This window comes from Mya arenaria, chromosome 14 (assembly GCF_026914265.1).
Source record: "Mya arenaria isolate MELC-2E11 chromosome 14, ASM2691426v1".
Classification (NCBI taxonomy): domain Eukaryota; kingdom Metazoa; phylum Mollusca; class Bivalvia; order Myida; family Myidae; genus Mya; species Mya arenaria.
In genome coordinates, this window is record NC_069135.1 from 19982308 (window position 1) to 19992769 (window position 10462).

A 10462-nucleotide genomic window follows, 5' to 3' on the forward strand; every position below is an offset into this window, starting at 1 on the left:
GTTAAAGTAGTCAACTAGCTATAGAAATGAATTTGAATACATGACAGTGGGCCGATTATCAAAAACTTTATTAAAGTTAACAACGTTATTAACGTCATCGTTGTTAACTTTCAAATCGATACTGCTTTGGAAGTTTAATGGATACATTTGTTATTTACTGTATGTTAACAAAATTTGTGACAACTGTTTCAGCTGTACTTGATTATATTTAAATAGATGAGCACACGTTGTTAACTTTAACAAAGTTCTGTACAATGGGCCCAGTGTGTGTATACCACGTGTTAAATTTCGTTATATATGCTACGTGGGAAGGTAACATTTGGCTTAAAATGGAGAGCTAACTCAATGATAACTTTTTCCTTTACTACACCATTTTAAATATTTTTACTTAAACAAGAAACGATACCGTATTAATATTTTGATTATTTCTATAAAAATATGTAAATATCCTTAAAAGTTAACTAAAATTAAGTGGTTATAGTTCGTACATGTAAATCAAAGGGTTTAGCTAAATTCATTGAAGCATTTAAGTTAACGACCTAGCTTTAGATCTTCACGTGCTGCGCGGGTACATGGTACATGTTGAGTTAAAGCGAAACATGATCTATGTAAGGGTAAAAGAACAGTTGAAGAAAATAATTAATTATCCGGTTTCTTTCGTAACAAATATGCCACGTTTGTCTACTGATAAACGTAATCGGGCTACTGATATGCTACAGGCAGGTGCACGTCATAGTGACGGCGCTGCACGTTTTGGTGTGTCGCGTGTGACAATATCTCGTCTGACAGGTCGTTATCGAACTCTAGACACAGTTAATGATCGCAATTGACCTGGCAGGCCGTGAGTAATGACCCCTTCGCAAGACCGCTATATGAGGACGTAACAGATTTTTGCCGGCAATGACAACCGCAGTTATAACAGCTGGACGTACCAACGCCAGGATATGTGCTCAAACGGTCAGAAATAGGCTTGCCAAACATGAACTAAGGGTTTAGACGCCCACATAACGGCCCGTGCTTTACAGCCGAACGTCGACGTTAACGTCGAGATTGGGTAGACCAACATCACCGTCGTACTCAACAACAGTGGAACACCGTGTTTTAAGCGACGAATCACGATTTTGCTTGAATCACGCTGATGTACGCATACGTTGCTATAGAAAACGTAACGAACGTTTTTCGGACGCATGTGTACGTCAGAGAGATCGATTTGGGGGACCTTACGTTATGGTATGGGGTGGAATATCCTTTCAATCTCTAACCCATTTAGTGTAAGTGCAAGATAGGCTAACAGGACAACGATATCGAAATGAGATACTGGAGCCAGTTGTTGCACCATTCATCAACGCCAATCCGAACGTCACTATGTTCCAACATGAGAACGCTAGGTGTAACACCGCTCGAGTTTCAACAACCTACCGTCAGAAGAGAAATATCCAAGTTCTTCCATGGCCTGTATTCTCACCTGACCTGCCTCCAATCGAGCATTTATGAGATGTCTTGAATCCTCATAACGCTAATGAGCGTTCACGTTTTATGCACGAAGAGTGGGCAGCGATACCACAGGAGACGATTAAGACACTGATTCCCTCAATGCAACGTCGCTGTATTGCAGTTAGAGACGCATATGGTGGACATACCAGATACTGATAACTTGTGAATTGAATTTTTGCATCATCGTTGTTACAGTAGCAAATAATCTGCCAGGATTGATATTTTTCTTACTTATGTTATGAACTTTTATTTAAATGGTTCTTAAACATTAGATTTAAAAAATAGTTCAGAAAAGTGTCATAGAGAGAAGAAATAACGTGTAAAAGTTTCTATGTATCGTTTCTTTTTTGACTGAGTATATATTGAGGGGCAGTCCCGCCCTCGTTCTATCACCGAAGTTTGATAAGGTGATTAGTTTCATGAAACACTTGTTTCCGAAATAATGTGTTTACAGTGCCCCATCAGACGGCCGTATTGTGAATAGGTTTGTCTTGTTTTAAGAAACGACGAAACTCTCAATAAATAAAAAGACAAAAGGCGGGACTCCGGAAGCGGCGTAGACTGCGCTTTGCGTCTGTTAAAAAGATGAGAAAATATTGAAGATATTTTTGTTTGAGTTATTCACTCGAAGCAAAAAGATAATGAGATGAGAACAATTAAGAAAAATACGACTGATTTCTAAACACTGTAAGATGAAAAAATGGACTGGTTTTGAAAAAGGAAAGAATTGATGTTTTTCAGTTGTATTGTTGTTGTTTTAGAAGTAAGAACTTTAAATCGCATTTCAGGAAGATATATAAGTTGGTTTTCCGTCATTGTAAATTTAGTAATCTGACTTCATTTTTGGGTACAGAATGAATCTCTGGCAATTTACGCGATAATGGTGTTGCTATTTATTGTTCTTGTTTACGTATGCTTAATAGAATAGTTATATAAACAGAAATTCTATCTATGGTAAATGTCTTTCTGAAACATCCCTCGTATATTCGTATATATAAATGTAGATTTTGCAAAAATTCTCACTAGTTAAAAGAAAAAAATATTGCGGTTTTACTTGGACATTTTCAAAAGACGCGTGGAGGGGTCGCGATGTCCCTTATAGACTTCTGTTAAAAAACGGAAGTGTACTTGATAGATATTTTGTTTGTCAATCGCTGTCAAGACCAATGAAAGACTGTGTTTTATAGGTCATATAGTAATAAACTAATATTGTACTAATGAAGTATTGGATTACCATTCAGCAGAACGTCATAAGAAAAATGATTCGATCTTGCATTATTTGTCTTTGTACATAAAAAAAGAAGAAGAAGTTCGATAACTCCATACCATTGTACACGAGCAGAATAAGTTATTTTCGGTTAGCCAGTGCCCGTATTCACAAAACATCTTAGTTTAATTCATTTTCAATTCCTTTCATTAACAAGTTGTGTTTTTTTCGAAGTTTGATTGAAGGGAACAGTACTAATTACCTTATAAATACAATACAGTTAAATTAGAAATAATTCAGGTCATTCCTTATTAAGGTTGGCAATTTTACGAAGTTGTTATATACTAGAATGAAACTTCGTGTTGTATTCCAGAATATTGAAGTATTGGGTTACGTTTGTAGTAAGCAAACATACCGACGATTATAAACATAGACCATAGACAAAAGGTAATTATTACCCCGAACATCAACTGAACATTATCTAACATGATACGCAACATGCTTTTATTCATTTTGCATTATAAATAAATATCTGGAAATGTGTAAGGGTTGCGTTCTTATAAACTAGACATTACATCCAGTAACCTCTATGTTTCACCGTTCGGAGGCGATTACTATTTGTCAATAAAGATATTTTGATATATGTGAAGTTTGTCTTTCATGATTTGAGACGTTGTGCGTTTATCGTTAAGTGTATGCCCATTCATGATTGTGTGCATCTTTACATGGTATTCTTTTATTTACAAGAAATCGAAACACAGTAATTGTTAATGATAGTTAATATCGGAGTACAAAGCGTTTTATATAAAAGCCTTTTTATCAAGATCAAACATGAATTAAATTTTCAGTGTCTGAAAATATCTAATATAAGGACAAAACATGCTGTTTTCCGCCACCACAGGTTCTCATACATGTCTGTCGCACGCTTCGTTGATAAATCTTAACATTCTGATTCGTGTTCAGTTGTAACAATGTTACGGCTCAATGTCTGTTCCGTTCACATATTTACTTTATGGCATCTGTTTGCTGAACTTCGGCGCTACAAATTATACAATCTGGCATTCCAATTGGTGAATGAGGGATATCCGTTTAGTAGAAGGCCCATGCCTATAACTGTATGTGTAGCCTTATGACAATGCACAAACCACTCGCCTGGAGTACTGCTATAACGTTGTATACTGACCCCATAGGATGATAACCCCCGGTCATTATTTTATATAGAATAATGACCCCTTTCTATAAAATACTGACACCCTTTATAAAATAAAGACCCGCCCCCCCCCCTCGATTTTATCTATAAAATATTGATCCCCACCTAACTTATTACTAACATACTCATTACCATACCAATTTTAGTCACTGTCGTGTTTATATTACTTATATTTGTTGTTGTTGTTGTTGTTGTTGTTGTTGTTATTTCCCTGTTTTATGTCCCTCCCGCCTCCTTACGAGGACATTATGGTGTGGACATACCAGTTTTACATGATCGAGGAAGACCCCAGCTGCCTCTCCGGACAATTTTCAGGCTCGGGCCAGCACCTGGGTAGAACCACCGACGTTCCGCAAGCTAGCTGGTTAGCTTCCTCATATGAAAGATCTTGACCGTGAGCCTCGGTAACGCAATGATATCGCACTTGCTTATTAAAGCGGATCAGTCTCACCAAACGTATATTGTTTCACAATATAAACTTTTTCCAAAAGAAACAGATTTCCTAATGGAATGGGGATACATAAAGGAATCAAACTTGAACCTCCTGCAACTTTCAAGGTACACTGTAGAACGTACTAAAAACATAGATCACGAAACCCTTGCTTTAAAGATGCATGACGTTTTATTTAGAATATGCTTCAGCTCTAAATCTTTTAGTTACCTATCAAGATATCATGCTTCAAGTATTTTAACAGGCTGAAGTTTTACTTTTCAAAGATGTTTGCAAGATTCGTTGAGATAGTACCTTTAATAGCCTCATAACTGATGTGACATCGCATTATGTTTCTCATACATGTATATAAGTATTAATTTAATTTCTGTACAATGTAGTGTAAGCATTATCAACATCAATTTGTTATTGCATCCTACAGGTTGCACTAATTTCGTAATAGCAAGGGCTCGCGGGCTCATTACGAAACAATTGCTAGTGACGGTAAAACAGTTCATTTTCTGAAGTGCAAGATTGTAAAAAGGGCAATTCATACGTAGAAAAGCACAATGTTTTATGCCACCCCTGAAAGTAATGTCAAAAACCCTTAATCTTCTTCTATTAGGTTTAAGGTCGGGCATTGTATGAGCTGTTTATGAAATGTTTTTCCCTAGTTAGTCATATCTGGAAATTGTGTGTCCTCATTCTGGAATAGAATATAAAAATAATAATAATATAGTATAATATATAGTCAGGAGCCGTGAACCGAAATCTGAGAAATTAGTTAGTCAAGGTTTTCAGAAAGAGTTTGCGATTTTAGAGAAAGTTAGATTTAACCGTGGAAAGTGTTCTTTATTGTGGAGTTTATGGTCTTAATATGACAACACATTTCCTAATATTAAAACGGTTAAGAGAATAAACTACCTGGATCGATAGCTGGAGACTGCTCATTGCCATGGGTAGTAATTTGTTTGTCCTCCGTCTATGGACATTGCATTCGCGCAATGACAGGTCTTTCTGCCCAACAACCCGCTTCCTCAGCACTACAGTGATTGTACACTTCCCGAGATTGCTTGAATGATTAAACAGTGAACACATTTTTATTGCTTACCATTTGCTGATGCATTCCAGGGACGGAGAACTGGGAAAAACATTTTTTTTAAATCTCCTTTTTTCATTCTGATCTTGTCCGAAAAGCAGGAATGACTCACGCCCCTTAGTCCTTAATTATATACGATACTACCAGATAAGATTTGGTTGTTTTAACTTTAACGAATTTTTCAAAATGGCAAACCAATACATTTAAGTGGGTCTGAGATATTTGGTTAAAGGTACTCAAAATTATTGAGAACCCATAATTCAATGTTGCAAAACATTTTAGGGTGTAAAGTGTTCTACAAATAATTCTGTTGCTTTAGGAGAATGTTGACGTTTCTCCTTTCTCTCGAATATGTAAATAGATTTATTAAGTATTGGTATTAAATGCGTAACTTATGCCCAGACATAGATATTCTAGAAATTGTCATTTAATGCTAATGGACCTTGCTAGTGTATAAAGGTGAACCGAGCCTTCGAGGTCCGCGAGACCCTGAATAAATTTGGTTATAATTGTGTATGGTTATCCCATGACGTGGGAAATATTAATATGTTCATACGAATTTAAACTCCGTGTGTCAGACACTAAGAAGCAAGACTGACATAATAACATATCCAAATATTCTAGATGCGACCACAACTAAAAAGAGTTCAAGTCTATTCTGGACATTGAATGTTACCTGAAGAAGAACCTTCCCCTATATCTTCGTAAAAACTTTTCGAGATGTAGGTGTTTAGTCATAAGCTGGGTATTAAAGTTGTAAGACACAATGCGGTTCTTAGCGGGATACGCTTATGTACTCTTGATATTACCATAATATAGATGCGGTTGAAGGATGAATTTTTACTTGGGTCTCTGATCAGAATCAAGTACAGTACAGTAAACATTTGACAAAAAATGTTTAAGAACTATCTGATATCTGTCAATTTATCTTATAGACAATTAGACAACACGCATGTGTGTCTTATCCACCACCATCTATAGAACTGTACTTCTTATAGGTCTTATGATAATTGACATTTCTTACTTTTGTCGTTATTTATGACTTCGTGAATGTATGTACTTGTATTATGGGCCGGTGGCCTTTTCTACTTATAAATAAAAGACATTGAGAAATTGATGATTCTTTCTCTTTTAATCAATGAAGATGAAGGATAATATAAGTGTACACTAATCACAACAATGCATTTGTCACTTTTATTGCAATTTCTGAGAAAAATTTATAGATCAAATTTCGGTGCATTTTGATTTCTGAGAATAGGTAAGGCGGTTTGGTCACCCCTTACGGATGTTCTTGCACTGATCCTGATATTGTCCATTGATCTGTCTTCAAAATAAAATCGTATATTTCACCATTTTACAGAATTAAGGCATCATTCTCTATTGGCTTCAAATGCGCAATAAAGGTTGATGAAAAACCTCTTATGATCAAAACAAGAAAAACGAACATGATTTATAAACATGTGTACAGTTCATTTAGCATTTGTGAATAGGTCTCTTTGTATGTATAGCCAATTGGCCATAAAATCCTCCATAAAATTATTTTCAAATCACACCATCCAGTTTCAATTATTAATATCACTTCTTTTCTAATATGATATTGATTTATGTTCATTCATTTAAAAAAGCTTAATATTAGATATTGCAATCTATAATCAGTGTTTTTCACAATGTAGTGAAAAGTGTTTTTACTTTATCAAGCATTATCCAAAGTTAAACTATTCACACTATCAACGATTAAATAAACTGCTTGATTTGCTTCTCTTTGAGCTATTTCACTTGTAAGATTGTACGGTGTAAACTTCATATTAAACGATTTGTTGAAACTAGATACAAGTAAGCCAAAATGGCGTGTAATTGTCATAATTATTTTCTCATTCTACATTAATCTTTCATATTTATTTATTTTTATTATGATATTTTTTCACCCTCAGGTTGAAATAAATTAATTTGTACTGTCGGATTGAATAATATCTACTAAATGTTAGAACATTCCTTAAGAAGCGCAAAATAATTTCATTATAGTTAATTAAGACAACGGCCTTAGTTTAATTGAAACTGATAAATTGCAGGAAAACCATCGCTCCATAAGGTATAAGTAAAAAAAGTTCACCAATAAATGAGTACGAAAGGGCCAAGTTATAAATAACTAAACCGCTAACAAATTAAATACAATTTCTTTATAAATCCGATTTGATAGAATATGTTCGCTTTATATCTTCAACCGATCATATACACATGTGTCATATTTGAATGCCCTGGGATATATACAGTAGGTAATATCGTTTCTGTATGACATTTCCTACATTCAGCGAACAATACATCTGTTTGAATGGCAATCGGTTATATCTCGAAAGGTGTTGGAAATTTTTATATAATCGTGTTATTTTTACTCGGAAGTTTATTTGCAAACAAGAAAGTAACATTCAATGTTTCAAATCAAGAAGACAAAACTTTTCTGTGTGTTTTTTACACAGGTGTCATATTTTATTCTGGTTTCTTTACGTAGTAAAAACATTCATTGAAACATTCTGAGCTGTTGGGCAAAAACATGCGTTAATCTAAATAATAATGAGCAATAAAATTACAAGAGGGCAAGCAAACCAATAGTTCATATTGATTAATGTTTGCAAAATGAAAAGTAACAATACGAATAACATACATTTAAGAAGCTTCCCCTTAACAAGGATTTGACGTAAGATGTCAAATAAATAGACTCAGATGGTTATTCATATATATATATATAATAATAATAGTAAAGACAATTACAACAGCAACAACGAAAACAACAACAGATATATACTAAACTTGAATAAATAAACAAATAAAAAGGAAAGAGCTTAAGAAAGCAAATAAGTGACTTGTATTTTACAACATATGTGCATTTGGCCTCAATATCTCGAACAATCTAGTACACTTGTTTTGTTTTGGTATAATTAGTAAAATATTCTCATTTTGGAAAGTTCTAAGGCTTTAAAAATGATATTTATTATTATAACAATTAAAAAAATCAATAATTGTAAAATTAAGTTAAGTCAAGTATTTGGTTTAATGAAAGAATATATTAGCTTACCATGCTTAAAGTGACACTCTTATTCAAAATCAATACATACACATGTATAATAAATATCATTTGTTATTGATAAACATTTAAATACTTAATAAATGATTCATTAATGGAATATTATTTACTAATAAGAAGATTGTTACCATGTATGTTATATCAGAAAGCGCAAAAATATTAAATGATTGGTGAATGCTAAAAGATTGACTGTGGTCTACTATAGTCTCATTAGGAAGATATAACAATTTAATGTTCATTTATTTCAAAATAAACTCGGTATCTTGCATAAGAACCATTGTTTCCAACAATTATTCCACCTTTTTGGAATATTAAAACAATATCATGAATTGTGTAGTAAATTGTGTTTATCTTTTACCTGGGAATGATACTTTTTTTCTGGCTCCAAGCTATTTCTTAAAACTAAAACTAGATCTACCTTTATATCCGTAATTCAATGTTCAGCAACGCGGGGTAGAATGAGGATTTGAAGTAAAAGGCGCGCACTAGAAGTCCGCAAAATAGCATATTCTCCCCCCGGAACCGAATTTTTTTTTAAACGTATTGTGGTTGGCTTAAGGGGCAATATGAAAATATTAAAATATTCAATCTGGTGCTAAGTATTCTTCCAAACTGACGTGAATATCACTTCAACCATGTTTGGATTCGCTAGTCTTAACTGTAAATTTCGTCTGAATATTGATGTTTACTCCATTTTATCAATTAAAACGTCAGGATATATACCAGAAAAGAACTACCTAGTTTAGTCTAATTTACTAAACGCAAAAGGAAATCCCATGAAATTGCAAGAATCTATTTAGAATTAAACATACTTTTTACATTAATATAAATCCTTTCCTGACTGTTTGAGAATGGGCGACGAGCAGCAAACAATGTAACGGCCACATTTGAACTGGTATTATGTTTTCTTTTAGTAGGGGGTTCAGTTTTCGACGTCAAATATGTAATTGACCTTAATTTTGTTTAAAGTTTTAGGTGTATTTCTTTGCTGGCATCAACTAAGTTCTGTGGCTGACCTGCACTGCTGTACGCCGAAAAAATGTTGAACGTAGGTCAAAACACAATTATGTTCCTACCTGAACACTATTGAAACAAAAATATGATCCTGATAATATTTCTATTCATCCAGTATAGGCAAATATGCATCTTATTACGAGTTGCTATTTCGAAAAGGATTTTTGGGCCTTGTGTGGAAGCCCCTGTCACCCGCAATTCTTCCCAAAAGTCCGTATGTTGAATTAGAAGAAATGGATCTGAAATGTATGGATTGTTCACAAACAACACATGAAACCAGTACGTTTATGTATCTTTATGCGAATTGAATGTAATAATAGGCTTGGTGTGAGTTGATATGAGTAATTGTATGCAAACACTGAGGGAAAAAAACACACTTTCTTACGCGTAAATAGGATTCATCGGTCCATTTGTTCCTAAAAAGAAATATAGTTATTAGGTACATCACACAATATAAAAAATATAAGCTATTGAAACGTTTATGAAGGCTTTTTATATTATATATATATATGAACTGTGTTGTTAGTGGAGTTTTGTGCTGTTGTTCCATGTTTCTTGTTTGTGATTTTTTGTTTGTGTGTTCTTTGTCTTTGACGTTTACCCTGGGGGTTATGTTTAAACTTTTTGGCAACAGAGGTTGTATCTTTAATTGTTCACAAAAATATTAATCACAAAAGTCAAATAAGGTTAATATAATAATACCTTTAAATAAACATTAGATTGTATTAACCAATAGTAGACCATTTTACGACAAGAAATGGAATGAAATAAAAAAAAAACAAAAAAACATATTATTATTATTTCACTACCTCCAAAAGTAGAAAGACGTCTTTGAAATGCTATCTGTGCAAATAATTTGGAATTGGCATTTTGATGTGCCTTTCTCTCATTTATCCTCCTTTGAATAAAAACTATCGAAAGTATAAAAA